Below are 18,909 nucleotides of genomic sequence, written 5' to 3' on the forward strand. Positions count from 1 at the left end.
GGCTTTTTTTGCAGTGCTGCGTTCAGGTAGTTGCCGCCTACAGGGGGAGGAGGTAGTTGATGTGCATTGGTGTGAATGCAGGGGTGCAGGTTTGTGCAGTCTCTGCACAGCTCAGGACTTACTCAGCCGCTGCGATGATTCGTCCAGGAGCTGACGTCAGGAATCCTCCCTCCAAACGGCTGGGCACGCCTGCGTTTTTCCGGAGACTCCCTAGAAGCGGTCAGTTGACACCCACAAACGGCCTCTTCCTGTCAATCTTCTTGCGATCGCGTGTGCGATCGCTTTCTTCGTAAAATCTGTTGCTGTCCTACGCCACTATTTCTGGGTCCCATCACATATTTTGGGGTGTGAGGGCAGGCAAGTTCAGGGTTAGGAGCAGGTAGTAATTAGGTGTTTGGAGGGGGTAAGGGTAGATAGAAGTTTGGGCAGTACTGGAGCTAGGGAGGGGACAAGCAGTTGGGGCAGTGCTGGGGGCAAAGTGGGGGTTAGGGGAGGCAATAGGAACTCTATAGTGTCATTACACAGGGTGTGTATATATTATGATACAGGGTGTATATTATATACACAATAGTATATATCTATATAGATAGATAAACATAAAGTAGCTTATGGTCCTGCACTCCCATTAAACAGAAAAAACTGTGAACGGTTGCCTCCACAAACTGTATTCACAGCATATCCAAAACAGTGCCACACTCCTGGCTATAGAAAATGACACTTGACACAGTGATAACTTATATAAATCGATTATAACATTGATACCAGATACCACTGTATCGATGGATACTGTCATTAGGTCGACCACACTTAGGTCGACAACTCAAACAATAAGTGAAACAGTAACTTGCACCCTAGCTGCAGCTCGTCAATCGCCCAAAAGAGCACAACTTCTTTCTAGGTACAATGATATATAGAAGAGAGATCTCCAAGCGCTGCTATACACAGTTCAGATTCATATATTCCCGTGCTCCTCAAAAAGAAAACATAATACAAGATCCGTCCATTAGCAGATTTCAAAATCTTTGATCAATCCTGAATCTTTCCACTGGAAACTGACCTGTATTAAAAAAGATGCATTGCCGTAAAGCATGGGTCTTCAACCTGCGACCCTCCAGCTGCTGTGGAACTACACATCCCAGCATGCCCTGCCTCAGTTTTAGCATACCTTAATAGCAAAACTGTGGCAGGGCATGCTGGGATGTGTAGTTTCACAGCAGCTGGAGGGCCACAGGATGAAGACCCATGCCGTAAAGGTTTCTTTAAGACTCCATGTAACATCAAACTCCTAATGTGAGGCCCATCTGAACACGGCTTACCTTTGTAATAAGCCCTATGTGCACCCAAAGGTATCTTTGGGTCCTTGCTTGTAGATGGACTCCCTATCTCCCCCACAGATGGCACCACCGTATTTGATAAGACAGCAGGTCGTATTAAAAAATATATTTTCGATAATGTCTAAGATAAAAAAGAATTTAATATTAACAGAAACTGTGAGACATAAAAAATCATACAAAAGACATAAAACCAGGAGGCACCCTGATATAGGCCAGCGAGGCCACTACCACTGACACCCCTCAGATGGAATGTGGGAATGTTACCTAGATAGTGTCAACCTAGAGACCAGATCCCATCAAACTTGTAGAACTTAGCAAAGTAGCTGCTCAGCAAAGCTGTACAGCCGAGACACCCCGAGCAGCCGCCCAGGAAAAACCCACTTTACGAGTAGAGTGGGCCTTAATGGATTTCGGACACGACGATCCTGCCGTAGAATAAGCATGCTGGATAGTAAACCTGATCCAGCGAGAAATCGTCTGCTTAGAAGCAGGCCACCCAACCTTGTTGGGATCATAAAAGGACAAACAGCGCGTACGACTTTCTATGACGAGAAGTTCTCTTCACATAAATCTTCAAAGCCTGTGCAACATCCAAGGACTTTGAGGTAATTGAGGAGTCAGTAGGCACTGGCACCACAATAGGTTGGTTGATATGAAAAGCCGACACAACCTTTGGAAGAAATTGCTGACGCGTTCTGAGCTTAGCTTTATCCTCATGGAAAATCAAGTAGGGGCTCTTGTAGGACAATGCCCCCAATTCTGATACACGTCTAGCAGATGCCAATGCCAACAGTGTGACAGTCTTCCAAGTAAGAAACTTGACCTCAACCTCCTGAAAAGGCTCAAACCAATCCGATTGCAGGAACTGCAGGACCACGTTAAGATCCCAAGGTGCCGTAGGAGGCACAAAGGGAGGTTTGATGTGCAGAAAACCCTTTCAAGAAAGTCTGAAACTCAGGGAGGACAGCCAATTGTTTCTCAAAGAAATGGACAAGTCCGAAATCTGGACTTTTATGGAGCCCACATCCACCCCTGCTTGTAGGAAGAGGAGAAACCGTCCAAGTTGAAACTCCACCGTAGGAAACTTCTTGGATTCACACCAAGATACGTACTTTTTCCAAATCCGATGGTAATGTTTTGATGTTACTCCTTTCCTAGCCTGTATCAGGGTAGGAATAACTTTGCCCTTCCGAGCTAAGATCTGGCGTTCAACATCCATGCCTTCACACATAGCCGTGGTAAGTCTTGATAAGCGAACGGCCCCTGTTGCAGAAGGTCCTCTTGAAGAAGATCTGCGTACCAAGCCCTTCTTGGCCAGTCCGGAGCAATGAGGATCGCCTGAACTCTTGTTCTTTTGATTTTGAGAATCCTTGGGATGAGTGGAAGTGGAAGGAACACATACACTGACTTGAACACCCACGGAGTTACCAGGGCATCCACCTCCACTGCTTGTGGATCCCTCGACCTGGAACAATACCTCCGAAGCTTACCTGGAACAATACCTCCGAAGCTTCTTGTTGAGGCGTGAGGCCATCATGTCTATTTGAGGTACGCCCCAAAGACTTGTCACCTCTGCGAACACCTCTGGGTGGAGGACCCACTCTCCCGGATGGAGATCGTGTCTGCTGAGGAAGTCTGCTTCCCAGTTGTCCACTCCCAGAATGAAGATTGCTGACAGCATCACCGCGTGCTTTTCCGCCTAGAGGATGATTCTTGTTACCTCTGACATTGCCGCTATGCTCTTCGTTCCACCTTGTCGGTTTATGTAGGCCACTGTTGTTACATTTTCCGACTGAACCTGAATGGCCTGATCTTTCAGAAGATGTGCCGCTTGTAGAAGACCGTTGTACACGGCTCTTAGTTCCAGAATGTTTATCGGACGAATGGATTCCAGATTTGACCACCTTCCTTGGAACTTTTCCCCTTGGGTGACTGCCCCCCAACCTCTGAGACTTGCATCCGTGGTTAGGAGGATCCAATTTTGAATCCCATACCTGCGGCCCTCTAGTAGGTGAAAGGTTTGCAGCCACCAGAGGAGCGAGATTCTGGCCTTTGGTGACAAACGTATCCTCTGGTGCATGTGAAGGTGAGATCCCGACCATTTGTCCAGGAGATCCAGTTGAAAAGACCGTGCATGAAATCTTCCATACTGTAGAGCCTCGTAGGAGGCTACCATCTTCCCCAGAAGGTGAATACACTGATGAACCGATACCCGGGTTGGCTTCAAGACATCCCGGACCATTGCTTGTATCACCAACGCCTTCTCTTCCGGCAGAAACACCCACTGAATTTCCGTGTCGAAGATCATCCCCAGGAAGGACAGCCTCCTTGTCGGCTCCAAATTCGACGTTTGGAAGGTTCAGGATCCATCCATGATCCTGGAGCAGTTGAGTTCAAAGAGCAATACTCTATAACAGCTTTTCCCTGGAAGATGCTTTTATTAGTAGATTGTCCAGATAAGGAATTATGATCACACCCTGCTTGCGGAGGAGTAGCATCATCTCCGCCATTACCTTAGTGAACACTCTTGGTGCCGCGGAGAGGCCAAACGGCAGTGGCTGGAACTGATAGTGACAGTCCAGCAGCGCAAATCTGAGATAAGCCTGGTGATGCGGCCAGATTGGGATGTGAAGGTATGCATCCTTGATATCCAGGGATGCCAGGAATTCCCCCCTTTTCAGACCTGAGATCACCGCTCTCAGAGATTCCATCTTGAATTTGAATTCCCTCAAGTAGGGGTTCAATGACTTTAGGTTTAATATAGGTCTTACCGAACCGTCCGGTTTCGGCACCACAAACAGGTTTGAGTAATAACCCTTGTGTTGTAGGAGAGGTGGAACTGGAGCAATGATATTTGACCTTAGCAATTTTTGAATGGCTTCCTGTAGGATAGCACTTTCTGTCAGTGAAGCTGTCAAGTCTGATTTGAAGAATCTGTGAGGTGGGAGTTCTTGAAACTCCAGTCTGTACCACTGGGTAACAATATCTTGTACCGAGAGATCCAGGCATGAGGACGCTCAAACATGACTGAAATTTCTTAGTCTTGCTCCCACCTGTCCGATCTCCAGGCTGGGATGTCCACCGTCATGCCGAGGATTTTGAGGAAACAGAACCAGGTTTCTGTTCCTGGGAACCTGCGGGTGCAGGTTTTCGTGATTTCCCCTGACCACCTCTAAAGAAAGTGGAGGGGGATTTGGACTTTTTAACTTTAGCGGTCCGAAAGGACTGCATCGCAGCCGTAGGATATGATTTCCTAGCCGGTGGTGTAGCAGAGGGAAGAAAAGCTGACTTACCTGCAGTTGCTGTGGAGATCCACGCATCTAACACTTCCCCAAACAGAGCCTGACCTGTGAAGGGTAGGTTCTCCACACTCTTCTTGGATTCCGCATCCACAGACCATTGGCGCAGCCAGAGTCCCCTGCGTGCCGAGACAGCCATGGTAGAATCCCTCGCATTCAGATGTCCAAGGTCTTTCATGGCTTCCACCATGAAACCTGCAGAATCCTGTATGTGACATAAAAACAATTCAATGTCACTTCTACCCATAGAATCTAACTCCTCTAGTAAGGTGCCTGACCACTTTACTATGGCACTAGAAATCCATGCACAAGCAATAATGGGTCTTAAAGCTACGCCATTTGCTGTATATAAACATTTGAGTGTAGTCTCAATCTTGTGGTCGGCCAGCTCTTTTAAAGCGGTGGACCCAGGGACAGGTAAAACCACTTTCTTAGACAACCTAGAAACAGAAACGTCTACTACCGGTGGGTTTTCCCACTTTTTCCTATCCTTCTCAGGGAAAGGAAAAGCAATGAGAACCCTTTTAGGGATCTGGAATTTTCTCTCTGGATTTTCCCAGGATTTTTCAAACAATGCGTTAAATACCTTGGACGCAGGGAAGGTAATGCTGGACTTCTTACTGTAAGTAAAGTAAGCCTCCTCAACCTGCTTAGGTACCTTCTCAGAAACATGTAAAATGTCCCTAACGGCCTCAATCATGAGTTGCGCCCCCTTAGCAAGGGATGCCTCACCACCCAGTATATCCCCCTCACCGTCTCCTGTATCAGAGTCGGTATCCGTGTCGGCTTGTATTATTTGGGCAAGAGAACGCTTTTTAAGATATATATCAGGGGTCTTGGATGAAGTGGCGGGAGCAGAATACGACAAAACCTCTACAGATCTTTTCAAAACCTGTATTTCAGTCTCATTATGAGCTATCCTAGATTAAATCTGGGATATCATTCCCTTAAAAGAAGTTACCCATTGGGGTTCAGATTCAGAAGGCTGAGACAGTATATTGCATTCCTGAGTACATGGAATAGACTCCTCTGGAGAAGACACACACTCTGCAGCACAAGATGGAGTCCCTAGACATGGTAATGTGAGATATATACACACATACACACACACACAGGAAAATGTCAGACGCAGTTTCCCCCAAAGTACCTTCAGAGAGACACAGAGTATAAGGAGCCAGCACACACAGCGCCCCAGTAGGCAGTTATTATAATAAATGCCTGGCGCTGACTGAGTAACCTTAATAGATTAAACAGTTAGTAACAATCCCCCCCCCCCTTTCTATAACACCCTGGTACCGCAGAGGATTACTGGAGTTAAGTGGAGGGCAGCGCTCCTTGTCAGTGTCTCTGTAGTGTGATCTGCAGATAGAAAATGGCGCTGGTAAGCGCTGGATCCGCTCTGAGAAGCATCGCCCCCTGTAAAGAGGCATCTTCCCGCATTTATAATTTTACACTGGCCTGAGGTGTGCTTGTTGCTAACAGTGGGATTAGCCCCTGTTAGCTTAGTTCACCAGTGTTAGGGTACTGTGCTGGCCCAGGGCGCCCTTCACAGCGCTGCACAATGTGTACCACTGAGCCCTCCGGAGCGCAGCTTCAGAGCTGCGCTCCCACCCTTGTGCCGCCATTCCCGCCGGCACCCCGCTTACCGGGGCGCCGGCGTCATACTCACCACCGAATCTTCTGGGTCTGTTAGGGGGTGGCGGCAGTGCTGCGGGAGCGAGCGGTCGCCTCGGAGGCTTGCGATCATCACCCTCAGTAGCTCAGTGTCCTGTCAGCGGAGATAGGAGCCATTAACCTTTAGGGTTGGATCCTACTCCCCCCTTAAGTCCCACTAAGCAGGGAGGCTGTTGCCAACAGCCTTCCTGTACCTAACATCTCTTAAAAAATAATAAAACTAGAAAATCCCCTAGGGGCCCTGGACACATTTTCTAAACTGAGTCTGGTAGGAGGGGCATAGAGGGAGGACCATCCCACACTATTAAACTCTTAAAGTGCCCATGGATCCCAAGGGACCCGTCTATACCCCATGGTACTAATGTGGACCCCAGCATCCTCTAGGACGTAAGAGAAAAACTCATGTCCACCTTGTTCATGTCGACCTAATGACTGTGTCGACCTATTTTAGGTGTCGACCTAGTCACTCTTGACCAATAGTGGTCGACCTAATGACTGTTGACCTAAGAGTGGTCGACCTAATGACCCATACCCGTGTCCAGTGTCATTTATCCTTAGCCGGGAGTGCCGCACTGTGTTGGATAAACAACCAGGGTAGGCCCTGCCTCACTCCCTTTTACTTAATAAGGAACCCTTCAGGCCCCGGCGTCCTGACACTAGTGCCCCAGTTTTCCGGATCCCACTGTCCCTAGCAGACCTATCACCTGGGCACTAACTGCCGTCAGGAGCCCTGACTCATGGGAGAGACTCTGCTTTAAACCCAGCAGCCAAGTGCTGGCTGATGAAGCAGCTTCTTCGGCTAAGAAGCCTATAAGACCTGGTCTGGGCTCAATGGATGGGAACCCGGTCCATCCACGATTCCCATCTACCCCCAGGACTCTGTGTGTAGCTTACAGGTGGCAAAGTACCTCTCCTGCCACCTGCCACATACATACATATATATATATATATATATATATTAGAAATGAGCGGGTTCGGTTCTCAGAGGACCGAACCCTACCGGACTTCACGTCATGAGCCTGGCTCGGGTTTTCCCGCCTGACTCGGAAACCACAATGAGGCAAAACGTCATCATCCCGCTATCGGATTCTCGCAGGGCTTGGATTCCATATAAGGTGCCGTGCGTCACCGCCATTTTCACTCCAGCATTGGAGTGTACAGAGAGAAGACGTGTCTCCGTCCTCAGTGTCCGTGTCTTGTGCTGCATCTGTCCAGTCACAGTGGTGGTGTCCTCTGCTGCCGTATGTCCAGTGCTGCTGTATAAGTCCAGTCCAGTGGTGGTGTGTTGTGCTGCATCAGTCCAGTCACAGTGGTGGTGTCCTCTGCTGCCATATGTCCAGTGCGGCTGTATAAGTCCAGTCCATTGCAGTGGTGCTGTGTTGTCCTGCATCAGTCCAGTGGTGGTGTCCCTGTGCTGCCGTATATGTACAGTGCTCCTGCCGTATATGTACATTGATACTGCCATATATGTCCAGCAGTACTGCCGTATAAATCCAGGGATCCTGTCGTATAAATCCAGTGATCCTGCCGTATAATTCCAGTGGTACTGGCATATAAATCCAGTCCAGTGATACTGCCATATATGTCCAGAAATACTGCGGTATATGTCCAGTGGTACTGCCGTATATGTCAAGCGGTACTGCCGTATAAATCCAGTGATCCTGCCGTATAATTCCAGTGATACTGCCGTATAATTCCAGTAATCCTGCCGTATAAATCCAGTGATCCTGCCATATATTTAAAACGAGATTACCCATATAAATGATCCATATGAAATAAAGATATAATAATTAAAGATTTAAAATGTTCTGGTCTGTTTTATCACAGTGTGTGATTGGAAAGGTTGTAGACATTTGATCGTCTTACCCCCATTTCCCCTGACCAGTACAGAATATCTGTATTGATGGGACCGGGGAGTGGTCATAAAGGATTATTTGATAAGTGCGTCCCAATAGGGCTACTTAAATTCAAAAATTAATGGTCACCAGCATTCAAAAGGACCTGACTTTCTGACGTATGCCACAATGATTGGTCGTAAGCCTCAAATATGAAAGAATATCATAGAAGTAAGGATTAGTGGTGATACTGCTGTTGGCGTCACAACTCACATAGAAAGGACAATAATCCCTGCTCTACAACACCAGGTATTCGCAGGAAGTCTCCTCTCCCGGTACTAACCCGGCCCAACGCTGTTTGGCTTCCAAGATCGGACGAGATCGGGCATTAGCAGCGTGGTATGATAGTAGAGAATTTATATGATAGTACACCAATGAGAGTGCACCTATATATGAAATAAGAGAAAGAGTGGAGACAGTTTGGAAAGCCAAGGAAAGAGATGAATAAGTAAAGTGGAAAATATGTGGATCTGCTTTCTACGTTAGGCACGGCTCATCAGATCCCACGTCTGTGGTGTTGTGCTCCGTGGATCGCAGATGAGAGTCCACGGAAAAATAGTAGAGCATGAACAGGAGGTACAAAATCTATGATTTTGGTTAAATTGTCTGACAAAAGACAGCACAAAAACCGTTGAGAAATTGCGTTAGAAATCAGATAGATCATACAATAATTATCTGTGTCACCAGAGAAATCAGCCCTTAACAATAAGCGCTGGTATTAGCACATAGGTGGAAAGAGAAAATGAGTTTCCAAGATTTGAATACATAGCATGTTACTCAGGCTGGGCAAACAATGCAATCGTGGTATTTAAGCATCAATTTGAGGAATCTCATTAAAGATCATAATACACCCTGAACTGAGTGTGGAAATTCATTTAAGTTGGAAAATCAAGTGTTGTAAATCCCACAGACTAAACCAGAAAAGCAATGTTATTATCAGCAACAAAAATAGCACTGAGGATCACAATGGATGAAAAATCATATAGCAGTATACTGGCCTCTGCTGGTGAAAAATCAGCCAAACAGTGTAAGGTATCTACCAGGTACGCAATAGCAAATCAAAATGGAAAAAATATATTTGTGTGTACAGCTTCTATTTGGGAATAGAGCCCATGGCAACAATCTGTATGTACACTTCACGAGTCTGCTAGGATATGTGGTCAAATACAGAATATAATTGAACACAGATATAATGTTGCTGTTTGTGTGTATTGTACACAGGACAGCAGTGGGCTTACGATCACCAGTCAGAGTGGGCAGGTCAGGGCATCGTCAGGTACCAATGCAGGAGCCAAGAGTTCACTCCATATGCGGTCCCCCCCGTCCCCCCCCCGTGGAAGACGCGTTTCGCCCTGGTGGGCTTGTTCACTTCCGGGTTTGGAGGGGTGGGTGGGGAACAGGGTTTTAAGGCAGCTATTAGGTGAGCACTGAACAATCATCCGGTGAATCGGGCGCGGTGGGCCGGAGCTATCAGCTGCCGCTACGGAGCGCCGGTCAGCTGTGATTGAGACAGAGCGTGGCGGGGATTGGGAGGCGGGGATTGTGAGACCTAAGACGCCATGTTACTGGCTGGCAGTTCAAACACTGTATGGGAAGGATGGTCAGGTGGCCATAAAGAAATAAGGACCGCGAGACCCCGGGAGCCATCTTGGTAGATGGCAAATGTATAATAAAGGAACAGAGAGGAAGGGAAAGCTCATAGAGAAATAGATAACAAACAGGGTTAGGAAACACTGTGATGGGAAAGAGACCCGGGTGGAGAATAGTAGTGAGGGGCACTGGAGATAACATGAGATTTGCAATAGTCAAAGAGTTATTGGGTTAGTCATATTTGCGCCTGGCAATACCAGGATTAAAATTTGAACTTGGCTCAATGAAAGGTAATAAGAAATGTATATATATGTATATATATATATATATATATATATATATATGATAGAATGAAATAAAATTATTATGTTGTGAATTTCATGCAATAGTGAGTATGTAGTGAACCTGCAATAATACAACCTGTCCCGGGATCAATGCCTGGATATAGGTGTGGGTAAGGGATGAAGTGAGAAGAGGGATGGTTGAGGTGTATAGGCGGCCGTGTTGGATGTTAGTAGGGGGGACAATGTGAAGGTGAGATACTGAGTAGGTGAGGGGTGGGGGGAGGGGAAAGGAGACACTAACACTCACTGAAAGGTGAGATGAACGGGGTATGTACCAGAAGGAAGAGGAGATGAAAAATTGAGAGAGTGGAGAATAAAGAAAGGGGATGTGAGTTACAATTAGATGAGGAAGGTGCAAATTGGTAGGATGGACCAGTGAATGAGTACCTGTGGATGTGATACTGATAAAGGGATGTAATAGATGCAGAGGGTGTCAAGGAAAGGATTTACCGAATGATGAAAATGAAACTGTGGTGAAAATTGGTAAGTGTGGAGTGTGGGGGGCAGGATTGTTGTGGTGGCCGTGTTACTCTGTGTAGGGGTGTATGGATGTAAGGGAGTGTGCGAAAGTGGGAAGATGGGCTGGACGGGGAAACAAGGGGGGAGGGTTTGGGGGGAGGGGGGGAAAGGGGGCGCTGGGGAAGAAAAAAGGGGGAGAAGAAAGGGGGGAAGAAGAAGGGGGGGGGAGTTTGAAAAGGGGGAGGGAAGGAACAGGAGAAGAAAAAAAGGTTAAGGAACTAGAGCTGGTTGCAATTCAAAACAGATTGTTCAAAGGAAAACAGCATAATTGATGTTTTCATTCAGGCCAAAGGGCCTGAGGCTGTTGAGACAAAAGATCCATTCGCTCTCTTTCTTGTAGAGTTCCTTGGTAATGTCCCCACCTCATATGCCCAAATGAACACGATCTAGGCCAAAGGTTTTGAATTCCTTGATGGATCCCTTGTGGCGAAAGTGAAAATGCCTGGCAACAGAAGTGAGTTGTTTCATACGGGCAAGGTCTTTTGCTGCATTGCGGATGTTGCCCAGGTGTTCAAGGACTCTCTCTTTGAGTTTTCGTGTAGTCATGCCAACATATTTAAGATTACACCCGCAGGTTATGCAGTAAATAACCGCTTGAGTATCACAGTTGAAGAAATGTTGTAGCCTTACTGTTTGACCATACCTGTCCATGACAGTATTAGTTTGTGATATCTGTGGGCATGATTTGCATCTGCCACAGGGGAAAGAACCTGTGACGGTGGGTTTCTTGAGTGTAGATGTTACAAGGTGGCTCCGAACTAGCTGATCTTTAATGTTCTTGGATCTATGCCAGCTCATCTGTAAGGGAGATTTCAGAAAAGGAGATAGATCAGGATCCAACTGTAGTATGGAAAGATGTTTTGTTATGGCGTTCTTGAGCATTCTCCACTCAGGGCAGAAAGTTCCTATAAATCTGATAATATTATCCTGTTCCGGGACCTCTTTCTTCTTCCTGAAGATCAGGCTTTCTCTCTTTACCATTGCTGTGGCTGAGTATGCCCGTTTGAGTGAGCGTCTACTATAGCCCCTGGTTAGGAGGCGATTAGTAAGTTCTCTGCTCTTGATTTTGAAGGCATGATCCTCTGAGCAGTTACGTCTCAGCCTAAGATACTCCCCTTTGGGGATGTTTTCAACCGTGGGAGGGAAGTGTGAACTGGTCTGGAAAAGAAGACTGTTGGTTGCAGTCTCTTTTCGATATAACTCAGTTTCTAAAAGGCCTGTTGTAGATTTGTAAATGTTCAGGTCCAGGAACGGAACTGTCTCCGCACTGATGGTGTATGTCAATGTAATGTTGAGATCATTGGTGTTGAGAAGTTTTATGAAATCCATAAGAAGATACTGATACTGGTGTAGAGTGCCTCTACATCTAGGGTCACCAGGAGAAAGTTGGTTTCAAAATGTATATCATGGATCTTGCGTAGTAGATCAGATGTGTCTTATAGGTAAGAGGGTAAGGAGAGAACAAATTCACGGAGGTGCAGGTCCAGAAACCTACTCGGTTGTTCCAAGAGTCTGCCGTTGCCAGACATAATAGGTCTCCCTGGTGGATTGAGGGCATTTTTATGTATCTTGGGCAAAAGATAGAATGTGGGTGTCTTCGGACTCTGGACTGTAAGATATTGTAATTCTTGCTTTGTGATTGTGCCTTGGGCTGCAGCTTCCTGTATTAGATTATTGTAGGCATTCAGGAATCTGGTGGTGGGATTACTGAGGAGTTTTTTATAACATGCGAGATTATGTAGCTGTATGTGAGCCTCAGTGATATACATTTCTTGGGGCCAAAGAACGATGTTGCCACCTTTGTCTGAAGGTTTTATAATGATGTCATGCCACGTTCCTAATTCCTGGAGGGCTTTTCTCTCCTTGAATTTGAGGTTGTTGGGAAATTGGTGAAGGCCTCTTTTAGTTTGTACATAGATGTCATCAAATTCTTTCGACACTCTATTCAAAAAAACCTTAATCTCTGGGCTGTTGTTATCAGGAGGGAAGAAAGAGGATTTGGGTCTGCATTTTGGTCTCTGAATAGATACTTCATCCATATTGGATTCCATATGTTGTCCTCCTCTGCAGGCTTTTCTGTAGCCTGGAGAAGGTGGTCCGCCAGTCTAAATTAGGAGTAGATTGTTCATAGGTCTCAGAGAAGGTGTCCCCAAAGTTTTCCGAGTTCTGGCATCTTAGTAACTCCGTCTTCAGTAAGAATGTAGTCATACTAGATTCTAATACAGATCCCAAGCAATATGTTGCTAATGGGTCTGGTACGTGTCTCAGGTTGCTCCTCAATATCAAAAATTAAACAGAATACTAATTATTATTAGCTGCTAGAAGGGATCATTGGGTAAAGAGAAAAGAATATTAGTGTAATCTGTATATCAAAATTAAGCAGAGAATCGTGCCAAACGATCAGAGACTGTTGTTAAAACAGCATAGACTAATACTTATGACTAGACAGAGGACGATCGGGCACCAGTCAAATTGATACAGTATTGATACGAGAGAACCAAAATCGGACAAATAGACACTCCAAAATTGGAAAGAAAAAAACTACTGTTTTTTCTTAAATAAATGGCGTCGTCCTAGTTGGTGGTGCGCCCAGAGACAGAGAGTACATGTACTGTAAAAAGGGAGAGAGAGAAGGCTCTTGTGTGGGCGCACTCGTTAGAAGGGAAGGAAAAATAAGATTTTACTCACCGGTAAATCTATTTCTAGTAGTCCGTAGTGGATGATGGGAACTCCGTAAGGACCATGGGGAATAGACGGACTCCGCAGGAGACTGGGCACTCTAAGAAAGATTTAGTACTACTGGTGTGCACTGGCTCCTCCCTCTATGCCCCTCCTCCAGACCTCAGTTAAGGAAACTGTGCCCGGAAGAGCTGACATTACAAGGAAAGGATTTTGGAATCCAGGGTAAGACTCATACCAGCCACACCAATCACACCGTATAACTTGTGATAACTTACCCAGTCAACAGTATGAACAACAATAGAGCATTAACAATGGATGCCAACATAACGTAACCCTTTATTAAGCAATAACTATATACACGTATTGCAGAAAGTCCGCACTTGGGACGGGCGCCCAGCATCCACTACGGACTACGAGAAATAGATTTACCGGTGAGTAAAATCTTATTTTCTCTAACGTCCTAGTGGATGCTGGGGACTCCGTAAGGACCATGGGGATTATACCAATGCTCCCAAACGGGCGGGAGAGTGCGGATGACTCTGCAGCACCGAATGGGCAAACACAAGGTCCTCCTCAGCCAGGGTATCAAACTTGTAGAACTTAGCAAATGTGTTTGAACCCGACCAAGTAGCTGCTCGGCAAAGCTGTAATGCCGAGACCCCTCGGGCAGCCGCCCAAGAAGAGTCCACTTTCCTTGTGGAATGGGCTTTCACTGATTTTGGATGCGGCAATCCAGCCGCAGAATGAGCCTGCTGAATCGTGCTACAGATCCAACGAGCAATGGTTTGCTTTGAAGCAGGAGCACCCAGCTTGTTGGATGCATACAGGATAAACAGCGAGTCAGTTTTCCTGACTCCAGCCATCCTGGCTACATAGATCTTCAAAGCCCTGACTACATCAAGCAACTTGGAATCCTCCAAGTCACGAGTAGCCGCAGGCACCACAATAGGTTGGTTCAAATGAAAAGATGACACCATTTTCGGCAGAAACTGCGGACGAGTCCGTAAATCTGCCCTGTCCATATGGAAAACCAGATAGGGGCTTTTACATGACAAAGCCGCCAATTCTGACACACGCCTAGCCGAAGCTAAGGCCAATAACATGACCACCTTCCACGTGAGATACTTTAGCTCCACGGTCTTAAGTGGCTCAAACCAGTGGGATTTCAGGAAACCCAACACCACGTTGAGATCCCAAGGTGCCACTGGTGGCACAAAAGGGGGCTGGATATGCAGCACAAACGTCTGAACTTCAGGAAGAGAAGCCAGTTCCTTTTGAAAGAAAATGGATAGGGCCGAAATCTGGACCTTTATGGACCCCAACTTCAGGCCCATAGTCACTCCAGACTGTAGGAAGTGCAGGAACCGGCCCAGCTGGAATTCCTCTGTAGGGGCCGTCCTGGCCTCACACCAGGCAACATATTTTCGCCATATACGGTGATAGTGTTTTGCTGTCACGTCCTTCCTAGCCTTTATCAGCGTAGGAATAACATCATCCGGAATGCCTTTTTCCGCTAGGATCCTGCGTTCAACTGCCATGCCATCAAACGCAGCCGCGGTAAGTCTTGGAACAGACAGGGCCCCTGTTGCAACAGGTCCTGTCTGAGAGGCAGAGGCCATGGGTCCTCTGTGAGCATTTCTTGCAGTTCCGGGTACCAAGTCCTTCTTGGCCAATCTGGAACAATGAGTATTGTTCTCACTCCTCTTTTTCTTACGATTCTCAGCACCTTGGGTATGAGAGGAAGAGGAGGAAACACATAGACCGACTGGAACATCCACGGTGTTACCAGGGCGTCCACCGCTATCGCCTGAGGGTCTCTTGACCTGGTGCAATACCTTTGTAGCTTTTTGTTGAGACGGGACGCCATCATGTCCACCTGTGGCAGTTCCCATCGATTTGTAATCTGAGTGAAGACTTCGTGATGAAGTCCCCACTCTCCCGGGTGGAGGTCGTGCCTGCTGAGGAAGTCTGCTTCCCAGTTGTCCACCCCCGGAATGAACACTGCTGACAGTGCTTGCACGTGATTCTCCGCCCAACGAAGAATCCTGGTGGCTTTTGCCATCGCCACTCTGCTTCTTGTGCCGCCCTGGCGGTTTACATGAGCCACTGCGGTGATGTTGTCTGACTGAATCAGCACCGGTTGGTTGCGAAGCAGAGGCTCCGCTTGACTCAGGGCGTTGTATATGGCCCTTAGTTCCAGGATATTTATGTGCAGACAAGCCTCCTGACCTGTCCACAACCCTTGGAAGTTTCTTCCCTGAGTGACTGCCCCCCATCCTCGGAGGCTCGCATCCGTGGTCATGATATGGATAAGTGAATACAAAATGGAAGCTGGATGTCAGTTTGTCTATTGCTTTAAAAGAAACTGTTGTTTTAAATGTGATTTTTATATGTTTGCAGAAACTTTAATTTTCAGACAAAACAAGAAGTTAAAGCCAGCTGCGCAGTGTATCACAAGACTGCGGTTAGCTAGTGTTTTGCAAAATAAGGAATTGTGTTTTGCAGAATAAAGATAATTTAAATTAGGTGAAAGGTAAAATGTATTTTGATATTAAACAGTCATAATCACAAGATGTTGAGCTAATTAATTGGAAATCCCCCATAAGGGGAGTATATGAATTAATAATATATTCTGATAAATGAATTGTGATTGGTTTATGTATATGATTAGTCTGCAAATTTGATTGGATCATGTAACGCTGTAATGACAAGTATATAAGATGAAATCAATGTGTCAATGTTTAGTTCATGATATTCTTTTATCGTGAGCCCTGTGAATTTCACAATGCAATAAATCTACCAAAGAGACTTCATTGTTCTTCAATTATTTGGTACGGCTATATCATTCTGGAGGTTCCACCGAGATACTATCCAACACTGACACACGAAGAAGGAAGGTGGACTGGTGCCGGGGTACCTGGATCAACTGTGGCCACAGGTAAGAGCTGTTATCTTACTTCTGCTCCATGTGTCCCTGCCTCGGTCCGCTGCCTTTGTGTGTTATTGTTGGTTTGTAACTCTTTGAAGTCTTTTTGGAGATTGTGAGTATGGAACCAAATTGAATTTAACTGCATTTTATTACCAGTTACAGTGAATTGTATAAAGTTTAAGATTTAAATTTCTGTGGTCATAGTTACAGATCACAATGGGATCTTTTGTCTGCCATATCTTGCTAAATTCAGAGTGAAGTCTGCGAGTGATTGTGAGTGAGATTGGCTGAGGCTTCACGCCGGCAGAGTCTGGACAGGGCCCAGGTAGGAGAGAGGCTCCGGTTAAACTCTCCTATACTGGATAGTATCAGGGATACTCACCCACTGTGAAAAGCACCTTGTACACAAAAAGGCCAAGCTTAGCAGAGTGTGGAACACGTGTGCCTGTTCAGAGCCGTGGCACCTGACGAGGTGGTGAGGTTTCCTAAGTGGAGTAATATCTCTATAAACAAGGGGAGCGTCCCTGTTTACCATTGTATTGGACATTGAGGCTGGACTTTAAAATAAAGATTAGCCATTACAATGGGTCAAGAGATGTCCACACCGAAGGGCTCTTCTATGTTAGAGATCCCGCACGGCAGTCCAGCAAGTGTGATGTATCAGAGATATGGAAGTGTGGCTGTGAAATTTCTCAGGAAATTGCATACAAAACAACCTGAAATACCTGTGATAGGAACCTTTGATATGCAGAAATGGACAGACTTAAGGGGTAAAATAAGAAAAAGGGAGGAGTGGAAAGCTTACACACTATGGCTGGAGGCATCTAATGTAACCCCGCCACCAGCCTATGTTGCACAAATGTCCTGTCATGTAAATAATGAAGGAACGTTACAATTACAACCAAGGCATGCTCCCCCACGGGTAGTGCAGGCAATGCCAGTAAAGACACTAGAACAAGAAAACCCAGACCCACTAGAACACATACTCCCAGCAATGATGGCACTGGCTAATGCCCCAAGTGCCCCTCCAGTACAGGAGAAGAAAAAGGTAATAAAGGCTCTAGTAAACCCCAAGACTGGGAAGCATGACACTTACTTGGTGGGGGAAGATGGGATTTGGGTAGCGCAGATGGATTTGTTTGATGGGGATGGCGACTCTGCTGGAATTTACGTTTATGACCCCCTCAGTCAGACATACAAAGCTCAGTATAATAATATGAATGGTGAAACTGTCACACACACTTTATGCAAGAACAAGCAGGGAAATTTAGTTCCTTATGAAGACAAATTACCAGTAATGGGAGCGCATTTTGCAGACGTACACCCATCGAACATTTTGGCTTCTGGCACTCGTAGCACATCCACCCAGGGCAAACCACTTGCAACTATGCCTCTGAGAGTGGTAACTACAGATCGGGGTGCACAGTGGTCCATACATGTTCCTTGGTCAAAGGCTGAATTACACCAAATTTGCACAGAATTAGCAGATTATAGGTCAAAGCCAGCAGAAGTCAAAGCCAAACTCCAGCGCTTGTACAAAGTACATCAACTAACACATAGTGACATGGCACAATTATTTACTGCTTTGCTCACAACTGAAGAATACAAGAAGCTCGCGAAGGACCTAGGGTGGGATACAGAGGGGTTTAAGCCTCCCGTAGACGTTGCTAGAGGAGAGCTGGACCAAGAGTGGAAACATTTAATGACAGCTTTTACAGAGCAGTTTCCTTGTCAGCCCAATAGGGGAAAAATAATGATGATTAAACAAGGTCCTACGGAAACAGAGATTATTGGGGCAGATTTAAAACTGAGGTCCAAAATTATGGAGGCATTGAAGATATATTTAAGGAGGAAGTGCTTCAGCCCATGTTATCTGGAGCTCTTGTGGAAGGTCTTAAGCCTCAGGTAAAAACCCGCTTGACCATCAATGATCCTCTATGGCGGAAAAAGGGTCCAGAAGATCTGGTCACTCTTGCAATATACCATGAGGACAATTTGGTGGTCAAGAAATTGAACACAGAAACCAAGCTCATGAACCTACAGGTCAAAGCTGCACAAGCCACCTGTGACTTAGCTAATAGACCAATTGATTATAGCATGGGTGCCAGGCGATCATCAGACAGATCGCAGCTTACTTGTTACAATTGCCAGAGGAAAGGACACTTTGCTAGGGACTGCAGACACCCTAAGAAACCAAGGCAGTCCCAGGCAAAGAAGGGCACCACAGAAAGTGATGAGGATTTGCAATGACAGGATACCGCAGCCCCCGTGAAGACCATGACTGTAATATCTTGTAACTCTCAAGCCCCTACTATTGATTTAAAAATTGGAGATTCTAAACATTCTTTCCTGATTGACACGGGTGCTGCACGATCCCTAATAGCGGACAAGGTCACTTTACCTACCACAAACAAAGTTGTACATGCAGTAGGGGTGGCAAACAAAGTAATTCCCTTAAGGGAAACACAAGATGTAAAAGTAACCGTTGGACCCTTAACAAGTGACCACTCCTTCTTGTTAGCAGCTGATGCCCCCACACATTTATTGGGGAGGGATTTGCTGTGTAAATTGGGATGCACAGTATTTTGCACTCCAGATGGGGTATACCTACAGGTACCAGATTCCAACAAGGACTTGGTCACC

At 46.1% G+C, this 18,909-nt stretch overlaps 1 pseudogene; it reads right to left on the minus strand.

The window, feature by feature from the left end:
- Positions 1-8,436: 8,436 nt before the first annotated feature.
- Positions 8,437-8,555, minus strand: LOC134912486 (5S ribosomal RNA; annotated as a pseudogene).
- Between the last annotated feature and the right edge of the window lie 10,354 nt (positions 8,556-18,909).

The sequence above is a fragment of the Pseudophryne corroboree genome, chromosome 4 (genome assembly GCF_028390025.1).
Source record: "Pseudophryne corroboree isolate aPseCor3 chromosome 4, aPseCor3.hap2, whole genome shotgun sequence".
Classification (NCBI taxonomy): Eukaryota; Metazoa; Chordata; class Amphibia; order Anura; family Myobatrachidae; genus Pseudophryne; species Pseudophryne corroboree.